We start from the raw sequence: 20,448 nt of genomic DNA on the forward strand, positions 1-20,448 counted from the left end.
AACATCCCGTGAGATCTGGGCACAAAAAGCTTGTCGCCCTGGTACTTTCCCTCCTTAGCAATGGCGCATAATCAGGACAAGCGTTCCCGGGCTACCTTGCTGGGGTAATTTCCTCCTGCGATTAGCCTGAGGGGGAGGGACTTCATGCCACTGTCTGTTCCCCACATTCTTATGCCCCCACTTCCAAACACCAGCATGATTCAGAGCGAGTCCCTGCAGCGGGGGGAGGCAGTTTGCTAACTGCCTTAAATGGTCCCAACTCCACCGCAATCCCACCCAGTCTGTCTCTTAGACAGAGAGTGGGTTTTCCTACACACCACCACTAGGGGTCAGCCAAACTTCATTTTCCTCCACTCCCTCTCCCTAGAGACGCTGACAGGCTCTGTGTGGCCATGGGTTGTAGTCACACAAGCAGAGCCACCGGGGTGCGTGCCTGCCGGGGTGTGCATCGGGGCCAGCTCCCTGCAGAGACGTGCTGCATGTCCCACGGGGCCTCCTCCCCAGCGCTAAGGCACCAGCCTAGCAATAAACAGTGGGGGCCACCAACCAACCAGGGCAGACCAGGCCTAGGAACGAATGCACTTAGGCTCTTCCGGCCCCCGCAACCCTAACCCCGCGAGGGCTGCTGCTTTGGGGAGCCCTTGAGGTTACTGCTCTCTAGGCCACTGCAGTACGGAGTACGAGCTGGTTCTCCAGCACGTCTCCCCATCAGAGATGCTGCCTGCAAGGCCTGGGCCCTGGAGCATGAGCCTGTCCGGAGAACAGTCGGGCTGCACACAGCACAGGGAGGCCTGCTGGAACCCTTGACCAAGTGGCCCGCTCAGTGAAGGGACGAGGCCGTGCCCCCTTCCCGGAGGTCTCAGACTAGGGCTGGCCCGCGGCGGTGCAGGGGGGAGCTGGCTGGGCTGTACCAGCGCTGCTGGAAGAGCTGCCTCTGGGCAAGCAAGGAGGGCAGGCTGGAGAACAGAGAATAGCAACGACCCTGTGTTAAAAAGGACGTTCTCGTACTGCACCCAGCGCCGGGCTGGCCCAGGACAGCATCACCACCTCACCCCTCCTTGGATATCACTGTCTGGACGAGTTGCCCAGGCCTGCCGCCCAGCACCGGCGCTTTGCCTGCTGCCCAAAGGGACAGGGCAGGAGCAACAGGGGGTTGGGAGTTTGCTCAGCCTGAATAGCAGCAGCCACTCTCCCAGCCGGACCCTGAGTTCCACGGAGCAGGGCCCTGCCTTGTAGGTTTGGCAAGTGCAGGCCGCCTCCTTCTAGATCTTCACACTGTGCCCATCACCGTGGGCTCTGGGTGCCTCAATCTCTCCTGCCCCAGCTGGTGCTTCCAAGGGGAGCCACATTCCCCACAGCCAGTTCCAAAGCCCCGCCCCAGGCTAGAAACCAGACACAAAAGACGACAGGTTACAGGGCGGGACAGAGCCAGCAGCAGGGACGGCCATCAGCCCCCTGGGCCGGGGGGGGCAGCCAGCCAGGGAGACAGATGGAGGCCACAGAGCTGGCAGCACAGCAAAGAGGCCCACAGCATCCCAGTGCTGCCCATAGAGGCCAAGCACGCTCGGCCGGGATGCTCGAGGGACCCGGCAGGGGGCTGGGTGCACACATCACAACTGCTCTCCAGGGTGTCATCGTGCTAGCTAAGTGATGGATTATGTCCAAGAGTTTCTTTAACCACACATGGTCCCTACAAGCCCTGCACCTCCATGGACAACCCAGACGCTCTGGCCAGTCAGCGCAGGGTGTGTGTGGGAGGGTGCCCCCTTTGTCTGATGGGTGTCTGGACAGCATCTCTGTCCCCACCATCTCTACCAGCTGCTGCGCTAGTCCCAGATTGCAGGAGTTCAACGTGCCCCTAATCGCACACTGGCCTGGGGTCCGACAGGTCCAGATGATGCCCAAACCTCAAGGCATCTCTGCTACCACCTGTCACCCCCACGCAGCCCACTGGTACAGTTACAGCTCTTGCAACCAGCCTGTCGATTTTAGGTCGTGGCTTTGCCCCCTGGTGCTCACTCATTCAAATTGCAGCTGGGAAAGTTTGGGCTGCTCTGGCTCATGAGATCCTTGGCAGAATGGGGGGATGCACGTTAGGGGGCTGGAGCACTGAGGAGCCGGGGCTGGGGGTGGGAGTTAGTCCACAACTGGCACCACATCAAACAAGCCTACCTGGACCAATGGTCCCAGAAACGAGTACGGTGGCTTTGGGCATGGGGGTTTACTCACCGCAGGGGAGGGTCTGTCCGCAGAATCCCCACCTGAGAGGTGGAGTGGAGGCATGGTTTGGGGCTGAGCAGGGTGCTTGGGGGGGGGGGTCCACAAAAATTTTTAAATCAAGATGGGGGTCTTTGGTTTCCTAAAGTTTGAGAATCGCAGCCCTAAAGCATAAAAAAATGCAACTGCCCTGCCTTTAATTGGTCACCTGTTTTCCCAGTTATAGCATCAGCCTAGGTCAGGCATTAGTTAAAGCACTTTGCACCATTTGGCTGCTCAGTGGCCAATGGAAAATGGTCCCTGCCCAGTTCATAAGAACTGCCATAAGGTCAGACCAATGGTCCATCTCACCAAGCATCCTGTCTCTGACAATGGCCGGTTTCAGAGGGAATGAACAGAACAGGGCAATTTCAAGCGATCCATCCCTGTCATCCACTCCTAGGTTCTGGCAGGTGGAGTTTTAAGGACCCTCGGAGCATGGGGTTGCATCTCTGACCATCTAGGCTAATAGCCATTGATGGACCTGTCCTCCAGGAACTTATCTAGTTCTCTTTTGAACCCTGTTATACTTTTGGTCTTCACAACAGTCCCTGGCAGCGAGTTCCACAGGTGGACTGTGCGTTGTGGGAAGTACTGCCTTTTGTTTGTTTTAGACCTGCTGTCTGTTAATTTCATTAGGTGACCCCTAGTTTTTGTGACATGTGCAGGGGTAAATAACACTTCTCTGTTCACTTTCCCCACACCGTCCAGAGCTTTATAGACCTCTCATCTCCCCCACACCAAACAGTCCCCGGCTTTTAAACTTGTCCTCATAAGGAAGCTGTTCCCTACCCCTGATCATTTTCATTGCCCTTTTCTGCACCTTTTCCAATTCTAATGTTGTTATTGTTTTTTTTTTGGGGGGGTGCGGGGAAGAGATGGGGGTTGAGATGGAGAGGCCAGAACTGCAGTACTCAAGGTGTGGGCATACCATGGATTTACATAGTGGCATTATGATATTTTCTATTTTCTCATCTATCCCTTTTCTTATGGTTCCCTATATTCTGTTAGTGTTCAGTGGCCAAAAAAAAAAAAAAAAAAGGAGTGGAGTGGATATTTCCAGGGAACTCTCCACAATGACTCCAAGATCTTTCTTGACTGATAACAGCTAATTTAGACCCCGTCATTTTATATGTACAGTTAGGATTACGTTTCCAGTATGCATTACTTCGCATTTATCAACACCATTGAATTTCATCTGCCATTTTGTTGCCCAGTCACCCTTTGTAACTCTTCACAGTCATCTTTGGACTTAGTATATTCTGCAAACTTTGCCACCTCGCTGTTCAACTTTTCCAGATCATGTAGGAGTATGTTGAACAACACTGGTTCCAGTACAGACCTCTGGGAGACCCACACTATTTACCTTTCTCCACTGTTAAAACTCACCATTTATTCCTACCCTTTGTTTCCTGTCTTAACTAGTTACTGATCCGTGAGAGGACCTTCCCTCTTATCCCATGACAGGTTACTTTGCTTAAGAGCCTTTGGTGAGGGACCTTATCAAAGGCTTTCTGAAAGTCCAAGTACACTAAATCCACTGAATCACCCTTGTCCACAGGCTTGTTGGCTCCCTCAAAGAATTCTAATAGATTGGTGAGGCATGATTTCCCTTTACAAAAGCAGTGTTGACTCTTCCCCAGCACATCATGTTTATTATCTATGTGTCTGATCATTGTCCTTTACTGTAGTTTCAACTAATTTGCCTGGTACTGAAGTTAGACTTACCAGCCTCTAATTGCCAGATCACCTCTGAAGTCTTTTTTAAAAATTGGCATTACATTAGCTATCCTCCAGTCACCTGGTCCAGAGGCTGATGTAAGCTGTAGGGTACATTTACCACAGTTAATAGTTCTGCAGTTTCATATCTGAATTCCTTCACAACTCTTGGGTAAATATCATCTGGTCCTGCTAACTAGGGTTTAATTTATCAATTTGCACCAAAATCTCTTCTATTGACACCTCAATCTAGGGCAGTTCCTCAGATTGGCTCAGGTATGGGGATCTCCCCCACATCCTCTGCAGTGAAGACTAATGCAAAGAATACATTTAGCTTCTCTGCAACGACTTTGTCTTCCTTGAGTGCTCCCACTGACTGTTTCTTATGGACTTTTTTTTTTTTTTTTTGCTGTTTGTTTTTGTGTCTTTAGCTAGGTCCTCTTCAAATTCTTTCTTGGCCTGCCTCTTAGACTTGACTTACCAGAGTTTATGCTCCTTTCTTCACCAGGATTTGACTTGGAATTTCCAAAGGATGCCTTTTTGCCTCTAACTGCCTCTCTTATTCTGCTATGGTGGCCTTTTTTTTTTTTTTTTTTTTTTTTTGGTTCTCTTACTGTTTTTCCCTATGTGGATTCCAGGACAAGCTGCTCCAAGAAGCAGTCATTTATGGTGTCTAGAAATTTTCTCTCTGCATCACAGCCTGAGGTGATATACGCACAGTCAACATGAAGATAGCTGAAATTCCCTATTTTTGTAGTGTTTTCTGCCTTTGTAGCCTCTCTACTCTCCCTACACATTTCACAATCACCATTCTGGTCAGGTCGTTGGTAGTATATTCCTACTGCTACACTCATTGTTCAACCATGGAATTTCTATCCAGAGAGACATTTCTATCTATCTATCTAGGGGGCAGTTTAATTCATTTAAGATTTTACTGTATTTGACACGATGCTTTTTTTCACATATAGCAGCCCCCCCACCCCTGTCATTCCTATGTATTTTGTACCTGGTATTACTGTGTCTCATAGATTATCCTCACTCCACCAAGTTTCTGTGATATCTGTTCTAATAATATCCTCCTCTAATGCAGCTACCCGGCTACATGAGGCTGGGAAACTGAACTCTAGAGCTTGTCCTCTCCAGTGGTGGGCCGGGCACACTGGCAGTGCAGTGGGTGAAACTGGCCCTCCTACCACCTACGCAGAGACCAGGGACCCCAGACCCCTGGAATAGCAGGTCAGCGCTTTCCCCACCAGTACAGTCACAGAGAAACATTTGCAAATGCTTTAAAATCTATTCCATGGTCCATACTTTACAGACTAAGTCATGCCAACACGACTCCGTTCTCATGCAGAGCCTTCGGGGGGCCTTTTCAGTGATTAACAACATCCGACTATTATTATAATTACAGTGTATCAGGATGGAAGCTCTCGGATGAGATGGACTATTTGTCTGACCCAACAGAGTGGCAGGCGAGAGGCTGGACTAGACGGGCTGTTGGTCTAGTCCGGTCAACATCTCGCTCATTCATATTCTGGGAATTCTTGAGTTATTCTTTAATCACACTGCACCTAAAGGAAAACCCTATGGAATTTAATAGGGATTAAACCGATGAGGTTCTATGGTGGTCACGCGGAAAGTGTATTTATGTTAATTGGTTATCTCGATATAGGGTGACCACATAGCAAGCGTGAAAAGTTGGGATGGGGTTGGGGGGAATAGGTGGCTACATAATACAAAGCCCCAAATATCGGGACTGTCCCTATAAAGTCAGGACATCTGGTCACCCTATCTCGATACTTTTTCGATAGGATTTCCATAACATGCTGTATAGCTCCATAGTAGAGACACGGTTCTCTGTTATTCAAGCATCCTATGGAAAAAGTGCATTGTTTTCTATTGTCCTTATGGAGAAGACCTACAGAATATAAGTTCCAGAAGACACTTGGCTGTAGGGGATACGTTGCAGAAATGAACTCTTTGGGGGGAGGGAGGGGAGGAAGAGACACTATTACTATTTAACATTTTTATTACGCTTCCTTCAGAGGAAGAAACTTTCCCCCTCTCTTTGCTGTCTGGTAAGCTGCTAGCAATCATCAGGCAGACAGGTGGTAAAGATTCAGACCCATCAAACAATGCCATTTAGTTTGTAACCTGTGACTAAATCTGGTGTTAGCTTTAATTTCAGTCTGCTTCAGGGCTCGCTTGTTAATCTCTATGCAAAGCAGATGAAATGAATATGCAGCATTTTGGATGTAATTGTGCAGCTTCAATTCAGCTCTATAATTTTCCAAACAGGATCTTGCAATCAAGCTTCTATTCATTAGTGTATAAACAATTTAGTTTCTCAGCTCTCCAGTATGCCAATCATTTCAGTGGAGTGAGCATCTCTGACAAAAAGGGAGGAAAGTTTCCTTTGTGTAATAGAGGTAAAAGTTGCTGGGTAACTTTAGCCCACTTCACACAAGAGAGAGATTCTGACTGTTTTTAAAGAATCCCTTTGTTTTCCTGTGTCTGGCAAACTGGTTCTGAAGGACTGAGTGGCATTTTCCCCCTAAGTGAGAGCCCCCCAAATCTGGCCAGTAACGAGCCCTTTCATGACTAGACACAAAACCAAGGTACTGACCACATGTGACCATTAAAGATCCTCTGATAGCTTTTGCAAATGGGGTCCGGAACCCCGAGAACAATTTTCCCTTGGATCATGTCATCCTGCGGATCTTCCTTCCTCCTGGCATTTCGATCAGAGGTTTTTCTCCTTCACTTCCTGTCCTAAATCATCACGTAGCATTGCTGCTCTTTATTAAAACAGCGGTCACATTTCACCCCAGAGGTGGCTGCGTGTCAGTGGTGGAAGTGATCCTTCTGTCTAGGTGGTCCACGGCATTCTGTGGCCTAAGTATGGATTTCTGCTTGCTAAGCCTGGTAGGCTCTCTCGGACGGGATTCCCATGCCAGTGTCAGATGGTGACTGTAGTAGGACACTGGCTATAGTGCACCATACCGAGTTTATCCTGGAAACTCATCAGAGGTGCTCAGAATCTAGGTAGATCCTTCCTGCAGTGTGACGGTCACAACATTTGGTCCCAATGCAGAGACAGAGCAATGCAATGCAGAGCTGCCCAGACTAAGCATCCTTGTGAAGCCTTCATTCAGCAGCCCCCCCACCCTTAGGAGCCCTCTTTGCTACCCACATGCACAGCACCTCTTTGGGACATTTGTGTCTGGAAGAGAAGACTCTTGTCCCCTCTGAGAGGGGCTCATAATGTCCTCCCCCGCTCTGAGGCTAGAATTGTGTCTCTCCCCCCGCAGCCCACTTTCTCTGTCATGGTTAATACCAGCGCTCTCCCTTTCCACATTCCCCTCAGGCTTCTCCCTCCTGTCATTTCCGCACTGCCCTCTCTACCCCCTCACATCCCCTTGCATTCCTCCAACCCTACCCACTCGCCTGCCACCCCCTTACCCCACTCCATGCATGGGGCAGAAGGGGAAAGCAACTTGGTGAAGCATTTCTCTGCCTCTCCAACCCCTTGGTCAGCAGGGCCAGCTCCCAGGCTGCCCTGCTTTGCTTCCCCTCCTCGAGGGTCTCCGGGTGCCCAAAGGGAATTGGGCTAGCACCCAGGGCTGTAGGGTACTTTAAATATCATCTCTCTAAAATCTCACATCAGCGATCCCGGAGGTTTCCACCCCCTTGCTTTGGGCTTGCCAATAAGATAAAGTCTGAGTGCATGACGTTTTAGAAAGGAGGAATCATTTAATTTAGGAAAAAGTGTTAGCTTCTGGGGGCTAGACGGCCCTGGGCATTAGGTCCTTCATCTCTACGGTACCAATTCAAATCCAGCCCTGGACCAGTACTGGCCAAACATCCTCCCATGGCTGGCACGTGAACTGCTGGCTGGGGAAGGCTAGCCCTCAGCCCTGCCCCTTCTGCCTGAGGCCCCGCCCATTCTACCCCCCATGCTGGAGTCCAGAGCCTCCCACACTGTGGCCACCGGCGCCTGCCCCAGGTTAGTGCCCCCAGCCCTGGGAGGGCAAGCGCCGGGGCCCCAGTCCAAGCTGGGGCCACGGCACAAGGGGAGCCGCAGAGTGGGAAGCAGGGCCACGCCTGGCTGTTTGGGGAGGCACAGCCTCCTCCAGCCTAGAACACCTGCTGCCCGGGCATCCTTCCCATGAGACGGCTGTTGGCTAGGCTACGGGAAGCGGGCTTGGGGGCACTCAGGCCAGCTCCTAGCAGGCAGGTGCCAATAGCAGAAGCACAATCAGCAGCACAACACAGAGACGAAGGGTTGAATGGACTAGCGAGAAGGCAGGATGGCCCAGTGGTTAGGGCATTAACCTAGGAATCGGGAGACCTGGGTTCGATTCCTTACAATGCCACTGACTTCCTGTGTGAGCGTGGGCAAGTCACTAGGCATCTATGTGCCTCAGTTCCCCTCTGTACAATGGGGCTAACAGCCCTGCCTTGCGGGGCTTTGGGAAGATAAATACAGTGAATATGGTGACGCACTCAGATACGGTAGCCATGGGGCCGTATAACTGGTAGCCAGTCGTTCGTTCTATCTGGCCAGGCCTGGCTGGAACACACTGAGGGGTGTAGCACAGACAAGTCCTGCACTCCAGGAGGTAGAGCATTTCTGGCTCCAGGGCTGTTAATCCACCCAGTTAGGTGAAGTTTTTGTTTAAACATTGAGGGTGTTTTATCTACTTCAATCCATCAGCTAAGCACGCGCGCTATTGACCGTATGGGAAACGGACAAATCCCATGCAATCGGGGGCCAAACCTCGCCATCGGCTGGACTGATGAATATGAACTCCTGGCAACACACCCTGGTGCTCCCCATTCAAGCTCTGCAGACATGACCGACACTTACAACAATCTAGGGCTTGCATGGCCCAGGCATTGCTGAGAACAGCCACAAAAGGCAGCGCCGTCAGCGGACATGCTTAGCGTAGTCTCCATTTCTAAGTGAATACCGACAGGTCTAATTACAGACTATCATGCAGGCAGCTTATTCGCTCATCACACAAAAACCGGTACTGAACCCTAAGCCATAGTATTCACAGAACGCAGCAAGACACTGCTGAGACCGCACAGGGAACTAGGCAGGCAAACCACCTCCAGCAAAAACTAATTACTTCCTGATTGTCTCAGGCCACCCACTGGGTAGAATAGTATAGACTAAATTCAGCATATACATAACTAAGTACTTGGCACCAATTTGGAATACAATAATCATCCTCTGCGTTCCATAATTAAAATCTGATCACTCGGAAGAATTATTTCCTATTCTAAGTATTGGGTAAGGATTGCATAATGCGGAGGAAGAGAAGAACGCAGCCTAGCAGTGAAACACTCCAGTACTAACGGTATTCAGTCACACACTGGCTTTCCAAAAATGCACGTTTAAAACATGGTGCAGTGTGAAATGACGGCAGGGGAGGAGCAGGGGAGTCATTAGCAGACAGGAGGGTTTATGACCCTAGTTTTAGCAACCAGTTTGAGGTCATCTCAGGTTTAAGCAGAGATGCTGCAAAGCCCTACCAGCAGCATTTGATGCAGTACAACAGGGGACCTGCAGCAACCTTAACTCTGCCCCTTTATGTATATGCAGCACAACAGGCTCTTTCTTCACAGGGCCCTTCTACACAGAGGCAGCTTCTGACATTAGCCACCTGATGGGACAGGAACAGGTCCAGGTCCAAGCAGAGAGCAATTTGCAATCCTCTGTATTCTCCAATCTCACGGGGGAGCGGAGAAGAATGGCCGTTACTGATCAACCCATTTTGGCTTCTTTTGTAACAATGTAGCGGAGCCACATCACTCCATTTTGGAGGGAACTGGACACCAGGCTGCTTTCACTCCAAGCTACGTCTGAGTTACAGGACCATGGAAAGGCAACAGGGGAGAGGTCAATGGATTAAAAAAAACAAAACAACCTCTGAAACGGCAAAACTGGAAAGGATTCCTTGGTGTGCTGAGCAGTAGCACTAGCCATGAGCACCGCGAAGCTCCGTTGGTGGAGTGATTAGAAGCCACTGGAAATAAAGGTTTAGGACTGGAACCAGGAAAGCACTGCGGAAAAATAACTACCCAGGAGCGTTTCACAAATATTGGTTCCCATTTATAAGTGAATTCACTTTGGCCAGGTTTTCTTGCATTTCCTTTTCATGCACACGTCGCCCTTGCTAGCTTTCCGTGCAAGCATCAGTGCTAATGGTAAGCTCAGCCGCTCACGTACCTGCCACCCTGAGCCTTGCAGTAGATGCTCCCTTGGCATAACTGGGAAGCTTTGGGGCCTAATCCAGTTCTGTCACACGGGTGTAAATCTGGAGTAATACCACTGAAGTCAGTAGGGTTACTGCAGCAGCAGAGAGAGCAGAATCTTTTCTGTTCACTTCCTCCCATTGGTTTGCAGCTGGATCATACGCTGGCCATGCAGCAGGGGTGGGGCTGCTCGGCTGCTCCCAAAGCACGTGCACCTTCCTTTACGTTGACCCTTTGCAAGCAGAGAGTTGACCTCTTACCTACAAAGCAATGAGGCTTCATGGCCAGGTCTATTGTGATTGTGCGTCTGCTAAAGGCGTTTGGAAGGACGCAGTAATAAGAAATAAAATAAAATGGAACGTGTGTGTCTGATCCATTGGCTTCCCTTTGAGGCCCCCTGGAGACTCAGCAAGAATGAGAAAGAATACATGGATATTGCATGAGCCCTGGCATCTGACAGTAGGCCAGCCCTGCGGTCGGCCACTGCCATGACTTGCACTGTCCAAGCTCATAAATCACCCGCCGTGACATCCTTTTCACAACTCGATTCCCAGCCAGGATATTCCTATTCCTGCTGATTACACATCAGTGCGCTCGGGGGAAGTTGTATCTCCCATTTCCAGGAAGGGAGGCACCGCAAGGAAAATGCATTGATAAAAAGGAGAATGAAATCAGCTTTGTTCATGCTGCGAATCCTCTATTGTTCCTGCTGAAATCGTCAGCCATCACTGGAGAAAGTATTTCCTAAGCGATAAATCTCCTGGGCTCCTCTGCAGCCTTTGCCTTGGCACGAGCTCCTTCTTGGGTTGTTTTGAAAGAAAAGCAGCCTTCGCCATAAGGCTGTCTTTGTGAGATACAGACTTTATTTGATTAACACTTTCACCTTCCACCCCTGGCCCTGTGCTGGGGCAACACCTCTGCAGGACGGATGCCAAGCACTTTGAGAGCCCCTGAGCGCTTTTGGGATGGGGGTGCTTAGGTCTTCGGGGCCAGACTTGAGTCGGCCTGTAGTTATGCCGTGCTGTGTCCATCAGAACTCGCAGGGCCAGGCCAGGCCAAGGACCCCAAAGGGGCACCTAACATAGCAGGAGGTGGAGTTGGCAATTCCATAAGTCAGCTCCTTAACCAGTGCCCCACTGTGGTGCTAGGAGCCACCATACTGCTAGACCTGCGTCTTGCACAACAGCAAAAAACCAGAGCATGTCGATGTTAGACCCAGAGGGATGATTATTACCACCTAGTCCGAGCCCCTGCATAGAACAGGCCAGAGAACTACACCCAGGGATTCCTGCATGGAGCCCATCACTTCTAGATGAGAGCCATTAGAAGGAGAGCTCTGATTTTGGGGTCACTGAGAACACATGGCACTTTGCAAGACCAGGGCTGCTGCTGACCATGCTGTTCTGCTTTCTTAAATTCACCAGGCAATTCCAATTAGCGACAGCATTCTTCATGTCTCATCCCAGACCACAGCGCAGTGTTACTGCGCCCAGACGGACAGCTCAGGAGGCTGAGTCAGTAGTGGGGGAGATAATGGCCGTACAGAGGAGGGGTGTGGCAGCATGATTCAAGTGCAGTGTCATCAAGTGTTCTGGGTTCTGTCCCAGGCGGTGCCACAGACTTGTATTTGATGGACAAGTTGCTTTGCCTCAGGTTCCTCCCATCTGTAAAATAGGGATTAGTAATACTCACCTGCTTTCATTAACGGGTGTTTGTAAGTGCTTTGGGAAGAAAGGAAAGCAGCAGAATATGGACCCTGGACTTCAGAAAAGCAGACTTTGACTCCCTCCGGGAACTGATGGGCAGGATCCCCTGGGAGAATAACATGAGGGGGAAAGGAGTCCAGGAGAGCTGGCTGTATTTTAAAGAATCCTTATTGTGGTTACAGGAACAAACCATCCCGATGTGTAGAAAGAATAGTAAACATGGCAGGCGACCAGCTTGGCTTAACAGTGAAATCCTTGCTGATCTTAAACACAAAAAAGAGGCTTACAAGAAGTGGAAGATTGGACAAATGACCAGGGATGAGTATATAAATATTGCTCGGGCATGGTGGAGTGAAATTAGGAAGGCTAAATCACATCTGGAGTTGCAGCTAGTGAGAGATGTTAAGAGTAACAAGAAGGGTTTCTTCAGGTATGTTGGCAACAAGAAGAAAGCCAAGGAAAGTGTGGGCCACTTACTGAATGAGGGAGGCAACCTAGTGACAGAGGATTTGGAAAAAGCTAATGTACTTAATGCTTTTTTTGCCTCTGTCTTCACAAACAAGGTCAGCTCCCAAACTGCTGCACTGGGCAGCACAGCATGGGGAGGAGGTGACCAGCCCTCTGTGAAGGAAGAAGTGGTTCGGGACTATTTAGAAAAACTGGACGTGCACAAGTCCATGGGGCCAGATGCGTTGCATCCAAGAGTGCTAAAGGAACTGGTGGATGTGATTGCAGAGCCATTGGCCATTATCTCTGAAAACTCATGGCGATCGGGGGAAGTCCCGGAAGACTGGAAAAAGGCTAATGTAGTGCCAATCTTTAAAAAAGGGAAGAAGGAGGATCCTGGGAACTACAGGCTGGTCAGCCTCACCTCAGTCCCCAGAAAAATCATGGAGCATGTCTTCAAGGAATCAATTCTGAAGCACTAGACGAGAGGAAAGTGATCAGGAACAGTCAGCATGGATTCACCAAGGGAAAGTCATGCCTGACTAATCTAATTGCCTTCTATGATGAGATAACTGGTTCTGTGGATGAAGGGAAAGCAGTGGACGTGTTACTCCTCGACTTTAGCAAAGCTTTTGACACGGTCTCCCACAGTATTCTTGTCAGCAAGTTAAAGAAGTATGGGCTGGATGGATGCACTACAAGGTGTGTAGAAAGTTGGCTAGATTGTCGGGTTCAACGGGTAGTGATCAATGGCTCCATGTCTAATTGGCAGCCGGTATCAAGCGGAGTGCCCCAAGGGTCGGTCCTGGGGCCAGTTTTGTTCAATATCTTCATTAATGATCTGGAGGATGGTGTGGATTGCACTCTCAGCAAGTTTGCAGATGACACTAAACTGGGAGGAGAGGTAGATACGCTGGAGGGTAGGGATAGGATACAGAGAGACCTAGACAAATTAGAGGACTGGGCCAAAAGAAATCTGATGAGGTTCAACAAGGACAAGCGCAGAGTCCTGCACTTAGGACGGAAGAATCCAATGCACCGCTACAGACTAGGGACCAAATGGCTCGGCAGCAGTTCTGCAGAGAAGGACCTAGGGGTTACAGTGGACAAGAAGCTGGATATGAGTCAACAGTGTGCCCTTGTTGCCAAGAAGGCCAATGGCATTTTGGGGTGTATAAGTAGGGGCATTGCCAGCAGATCGAGGGACGTGATCGTTCCCCTCTATTAGACATTGGTGAGGCCTCATCTGGAGTACTGTGTCCAGTTTTGGGCCCCACACTACAAGAAGGATGTGGAGAAATTGGAGAGAGTCCAGCGAAGGGCAACAAAAATGATTAGGGGTCTGGAACACATGACTTATGAGGAGAGGCTGAGGGAACTGGGATTGTTTAGTCTACGGAAGAGAAGAATGAGGGGGGATTTGATAGCTGCTTTTAACTACCTGAAAGGTGGATCCAAAGAGGATGGATCTAGACTATTCTCAGTGATAGCAGATGACAGGACAAGGAGTAATGGTCTCAAGTTGCAGTGGGGGAAGATTTAGGTTGGATATTAGGAAAAACTTTTTCACTAGGAGGGTGGTGAAACACTGGAATGCGTTACCTAGGGAGGTGGTGGAATCCCCTTCCTTAAAAGTTTTTAAGGTCAGGCTTGACATAGCCCTGGCTGGGATGATTTAGTTGGGATTGGTCCTGCTCTGGGCAGGGGGTTGGACTAGATGACCTCCAGAGATCCCTTCCAACTCTGAGATTCTATGATCCTCATTAGCTCTATGCTACTGAGCTGGTTTTGCAAAGTTTCAGAGGAAACACTTAAGTTAAACTAGTTTCTCATAAAAAAAGAAAAGGAGTACTTGTGGCACCTTAGAGACTAACCAATTTATTTGAGCATAAGCTTTCGTGAGCTACAGCTCACCTCATTGGATGCATTCTGACTAACACGGCTGTTACTCTGAAACCTGTAGTTTCTCACGGACATTTTAAAGCCACCCATTAAACACATCTATCCACTTGGCTGCTTGTAAAGCCTGTTCTTTAGAACACTTGTGTCCCTTTAACAGAACGTGTCCCTTTGCCAGTGCCCAGTGTGAGGCTGGGGCCAAAGGAACTAATGCGATCCTGGGCTGCATGCAGCAGGGAATCTCGAGAAGTAGCAGAAAGGTTATTTTACCTCCGTATCTGGTACTGGAATGCTACTGGAATGCTGGGCCCAGGTGTGGGGTCCTCGATTCAGAAAGGATGTTGATGAATTAGAGTTCGGAAAAGAGGCACACAAATGAGAAGAAAACCTGCCTTATAGTGATAGACTGAACTCTTTGAGCCTAGTGTATTTAGCTTAAAGTTAAGGGGTGACTTGATGATTGTCTAGAAGTACTGACATGGGGAAAAACATATATGAGAGTGGGCTCCTCAGTCTAGCAGAGAAAGGACTGACACAATCCAATGGCTGGAAGTTGAAACTAGACAAATTCCCACAGAAAATAAGGCCTGAATTTGTAACACCGGACAATTACCCACCAGAATATTTCACCATGGGTGCTGGTGAATTCTCTATCACTGACAATGTTTAAATCAACAATGGCTATTTTTCTAGATCTTCCCTGGGAATGATCTGGGAGAAGCTCTCTGGCCTGCGTGCTACAGCGCAGTCTGGATGATCAGAATGGTCCCATCTGGCCTCTGATGAAAGCTTAGGGCTTGGCAATTCCCTTGACCTGGTGTCATTTATAAAGCTCCAGGGTAAGGCTTGCTAAAGCACCGAAGTGACTTAGACGGCCATGTGTCAATCAACGGGACTAAAGAGCCTAAGCATCTTAGGGTCTTAAGAAAACTATCCCTGGCCTGTTTTCTTCATGCGGACACAGAGTTTCCAAAGGGCTCAGCACTCAGTGTGGTCAGCACTCAGTGTGGTCACTTATTTGGGGACCTAAAAGGGAGCTGAGGTCTCCCTAAAATCTGGCCGTATGTGGGTGGAACTTTGAAAATTCTGGCCACTGAGCTGCTCTACATCATCAGGAGGAAAGGAACATGGTCCAGTGGGTTCAAAAGCAGGAGCTTCCAGCTCAGTACCAATGTGCTTGGCTAAATACAGGTATTAGGTGACCTCCCGCGAGGCCACGGAGAGCGTCTCTCAATGCATCAGGCTTCCCCTTACTGGTGGGTGGCAGTGGTGGAGGAAATAATCACTTAATTTGACAGCTGATATTTTGGTAATTGAGATAATCATCTCCGAGACCAAAGCAATCAAACCGGAACGGTTCCACACTCCCCTGGGGAGAGAAGCACTGTGAAATTCACATTGTAAGAATTCAGACACCGAACCTTTCCAATAATCAGGAATTAAGAGCATATTACCCAGGCATGCACAGGAAACACTCTGTTAGGCCCCAGCTTTGCAGCCTCTCCATGGTCTGATCTCCCTTCGATTCCTACGGCGTTCCACAGGCAGAGCGGGTACAGAACTGAGCCCTTGGTATGCTAGAATGGGCTAAATTATTCAATATCCCAGTTTTTCTGCAATTCTTCCTTTTAAATATTTATTCCTGGCACACAACACATTACAGCGGAACATCTGCCTGGTTTAGCCTAGGGGATACTCTAATGTTACAACATGGGTCTTACTGTAAACTAGCAGTCCAAAACTGGGATTGCATCAGAGGCTCAGTGGGAGTAGTAGATACTGGGAAGCCATAGAACAAAGAAAAAGTTCTGACATGAACCCAAATATGCAGCCCTGTGCCCTTTGGAATTAAACTAGGCTTACAATACAAAGAACTGCATTTAACGTAGATTCTTCACATTATCTGATTACAGGTGAGGATCAGTCATCACCAGACATAAGCAAACCGCAACCATCACGCACTGAATCCAAAGAGGAGACCATGCTAATCCATCTTTTCTGTTACTCTCAGAGCTGACATAGACATAGGTTGCTATTGCCAGGTATATAAAATGCAGGAGTCAGGTTGATAGTTGTACGAGAAAAATAGATCAAATTTTAAAATAAATACAAGCAAAATGATCTGATTTTCATCAGCATCATCAGCTGCCTTTCAGGAAACCACAGTCATCCCCCTGTTCTTCATTTCTGGTTTACAAACTACTTCATTCCTTGTTGCTTTGGAAACCATCACAAAGACCCTCTGCATCACCCAAAATAACTAGCAACAGATGCTGCTTTGACCTTAGCAACTTCCTGGAAACATACATTTGTCAAAATGAAAATAAAAAGATTAATGTGAGGGAGGCGCTTGAAGTTACAAGGAAATAGCCACACACAACCCCAGACATGGGAGCCTGCCATTTGTAATAGCAACGCAACGCTTGGCCAAGCAAAGGACAAATCAGCTACAGACTCCAGCTGACTGATGTTGCCCCACCCTCATCTCCACATGGCACTCTCTGGGTGGTTCGCCCATGTTGGCGAGATGACCATACAAAGCTTCCAATCCTAGGAGATGCTGGGCACCAGCTGGAAGGTGATGAATGCCCTTAATGTCATGATACAGGGAATCATGGACTCTCAGGGTAAGGTTATGTGAGAAATGCTGCAGCGCTGAAGTGTAGAACGGAAGGGGTACTTCCTTCCCCGCAGTAAATCCACCTCTCTGAGAGGCGTGGGTAGATTGCCAGGTGAGCTGTAGCTCACGAAAGCTTATGCTCAGATAAATTGTTTAGTCTCTAAGGTGCCACAAGTCCTCCTTTTCTTTTTGCGGATACAGACTAACACGGCTGCTACTCTGAAATCTGTTGATCCTAGTGGTGTTTACACTGGAGCTTACATTGGCTTAGTTAGAGGGCTTAGTTTTCATAGCCCTGAGTGATGTAGTTGAGCCGCCCTAACTTTGTAGTGTGGACCAGCCTCTCAGTTCCTATTAACCAGGAGACACATAAGCTATACGCCAGACAAACAGGCTTCTACACACAGTGCCACCTGGATCTGCCTTGGTTTACCAGGACCACACCTGTCTGAATCGCCAATAGAGTGCACAGTGACATCCAGTGGCTGCATGATGTTACTACAACAAAACATGACACTACGCTTACTGCCTTCAACAGGAGTTGAGGGTGCTTAGCGGCGCCTCCTGTGAGCAAGACACACCTCAGGAGTACAGGCATTTCCTGAGTATTCATGACCAGCCCAGGAAGGGGTGATGGCTCAGACTCCAGCATTATCAATCTGGCATCTTCCCTGGGCTCTCACCTCACTTGAGAAGAGAGACACCAGCCACCTGTTTGAGCGTCACATTTACCTTCTTTATCCAACATGGCACAGGAAACAGAGAAGGAAATGGCCTTCTAGTCTAGCTCCATAGCAATGCAGGGTAGCTCCCCGGGGGTATGTTTACTAGTGCTTTGTGCAGCCTAGTTTTACATGTCCCAGGTAATGGGGTTTCCAACACTTTCCTTAGAAAACTATTGCACAGCTTCGTATATGTCGCACTCAGGATTTTGTTATCACTTAGTGTCCCAAATCATCATGCTGCGTTACTGTGCAACTGTTAAATAGCTGCCACATTCCACCCCAGAGGTAGCTGCATTTTAGGGGTGGGTCAATCATATCCTTGCTCTAGCTTTACATAAATTTACAAGATGCACTGAAAATAAAAAGTGTTAAACAATAACAATTTGTAGAATGAAAAGTTCTTTAGCAATATATGTTTATCAATAGCATTTAACAGAAAGACCACCAGTTTCAGGCTTATTCTTTGCTGAACACTGTACAAAAATTAATGAGACAAGGTGGATGAAGTAATGTATTTCATTGTCTCTTTCACCAACAGAAGTTGGGCCAACGAAAGATAGTACCTCACCCACCTTCTCTCTCTCTCTCTAATATCCTGGGACCAACAAGGCTACAACAACACTGCAATCAATCAATCCATCAATAATAATTGCACTTAGACTGGGTTCTCATTCTAAATGCCCTGTGATATTTATAGGTTCATTTATTAATATCTTCCTTTGCATTGCTTCAAAAATGCATTGTGTAGATAATATTGAGACTGAAGCAGCATAATTATATATAAATCATGACATTTTTATTTTAGGATGCTTACAAAAATATGGTGTTAGCTTAGAGAATTTTTTTTAAAAACCTGTCTATAGTGCAACAGTCTGTTTCAATTACTCTGTAGTGGTCATCTCCTCTCTGTTTGGTTGCTCTCTTGCCTTTTGTTTCCTACAATATGCAGAAGACTCCATTTTGGGAGGAGGAAGAAGAGCTGTTACGAACCATGGTTTCTGTGTTACCACCACCACACACTAGCTAAGTGTTCTACACCACAGAGGATAAGAGCTTATTACTGCTACGAACTAATGGAGTTACTCCTGTATCTCCCGTGCTTAGAGGCCCAGGCTTTTCGTGTTGAAGGCTGTAGAGTCAACCCCCCTTAATACCTTTTTAAGAGGTGCGAGCTTTGTTAACGAACAAATTGGAGTGTTACTTAGGAAGCCCTTGCACCCCACTAGGGCGCTCAGGATTGGGCACATCACAGTCACATGACTGAAGCAGAGCTAGTCCAGAAGTAAACACACAGTGAGACTCTGGAGCCAGAACTTCCTGGCTCTGGTCCATCTTCAATTCAAATACAATCAAAGCATAATAAAAAACCCACCCTCTTAATATTCAGAACAGTAAAGGCAAGCCAGCAGGCTCAATACAACGTGAAATGCACATGGGGGAGGTAATAAATGTAGAGGCAACATTGGGCATTCTCCAGGAAAGCAACAGCCTTGGACTGAAGAGCCTGGAGGGATTTTCAGAAGCAGGGAAAGAGTGAGTTGAGAGTGAATTCTGGGGCACCAAGAGTCACATCCCTGGGGCCCTCTCTGCGAGGGCACAATTGCCTGCCAACCTGAGACAGGCTCCCAAAAAAACAAACACAGCTGAGAGAAGCCATTTGGTTCAAGGAGGATGAGGGGCGCTTAGATGTAGCAGGCACCTTTGCTGTTAAGGTCTTAAAAACAATCCCTCTGATCAGTCTCTGTGAATTATAAAGCTCACGCAAAGGCCCGCACTTCCTCAGCAATAAACTATCCACAATAGGAGCCAAAAGCACTCACCAGCTAGAAGGGAAGGAGATACAGTCTGTTGCAGCCAGATGATAACTTTGAGCATCCACCTTCCAAGTAGAAGACCTTGTCTCACCCTGAGTTACAGGGGCACCTAGCAGATGAGCATGCTGGGAAAGGCTCCTTCTAAAAGAGGGGGGGCCCAGAGTAAAGTGAGAACTAGACTGTTGCTGAGAAACATTCCCAGGGTAGGGGTGGAATTAACAGCACGGGGAGGGGAAAAGTTTCAGGGCTGGAGATAGTTCTGGCCTTTCATTTTCCTTTAATAGCATGTTTCCATAATACAGCCCAGAGGCACCTGACTGTGAGCTGCTTCTTGGCTGGAAGGGCCTCACCACTGCATCACAAGGACTAGTATTTCCTTTTGTATTTAAAGAGAAAGTGCATGAAGAAGGAGGTGTGTTCTTGCCCCGCTTGGGGGCTTCTGTATGTCTTATCTAGAATACCAGGAAGGGGTTCTCTCTCCAAACAAGATGGGTAAGGGTTTTTTCCTGCCTATTTTTCACCTTTCAAAGATCAGGTGTGTCAAGTGCGTGTCCCTCCTCTGGAGCAGTTAGAAGTGGGGCAGCCATCTCTTGTGATCAGTGGTGTTTTTCTTAAAGCCCCAGCTCCTGGAGTCATGTGATTATGTGAGAATCTGTTTTCATTTTTTCAAAAATATAAGTTTCCAGCACTCACGCTGATGGAGAAAATCTTGATAATGTGACGCTGAAAGGCTCAAAAGGCAAATAATACCCACCCCGTCCAAAAAAAACCCCCAAACTCAAAACCCCCCAAACCCCTTATTGTTTTTAAAAGCTCTTGATTTAGGGCCTGACTCATGATTTTTGACCACTTGGCAATACTACAGATATGTGACTTGGGAGCTTTCACAGCCGTTCATGGAAGAAATGGGGTGGGTGTTCTCGCGGGGGGGAAACAGCTTTTCTCCTCTGTATGTGAGTTAAATAAGTGTTAACAAAAATAACTGAGCAACCAAGCAT

This window comes from Lepidochelys olivacea (genome assembly GCF_965140295.1).
Source record: "Lepidochelys olivacea isolate rLepOli2 genome assembly, chromosome: 16".
NCBI classification, from domain to species: Eukaryota; Metazoa; Chordata; order Testudines; family Cheloniidae; genus Lepidochelys; species Lepidochelys olivacea.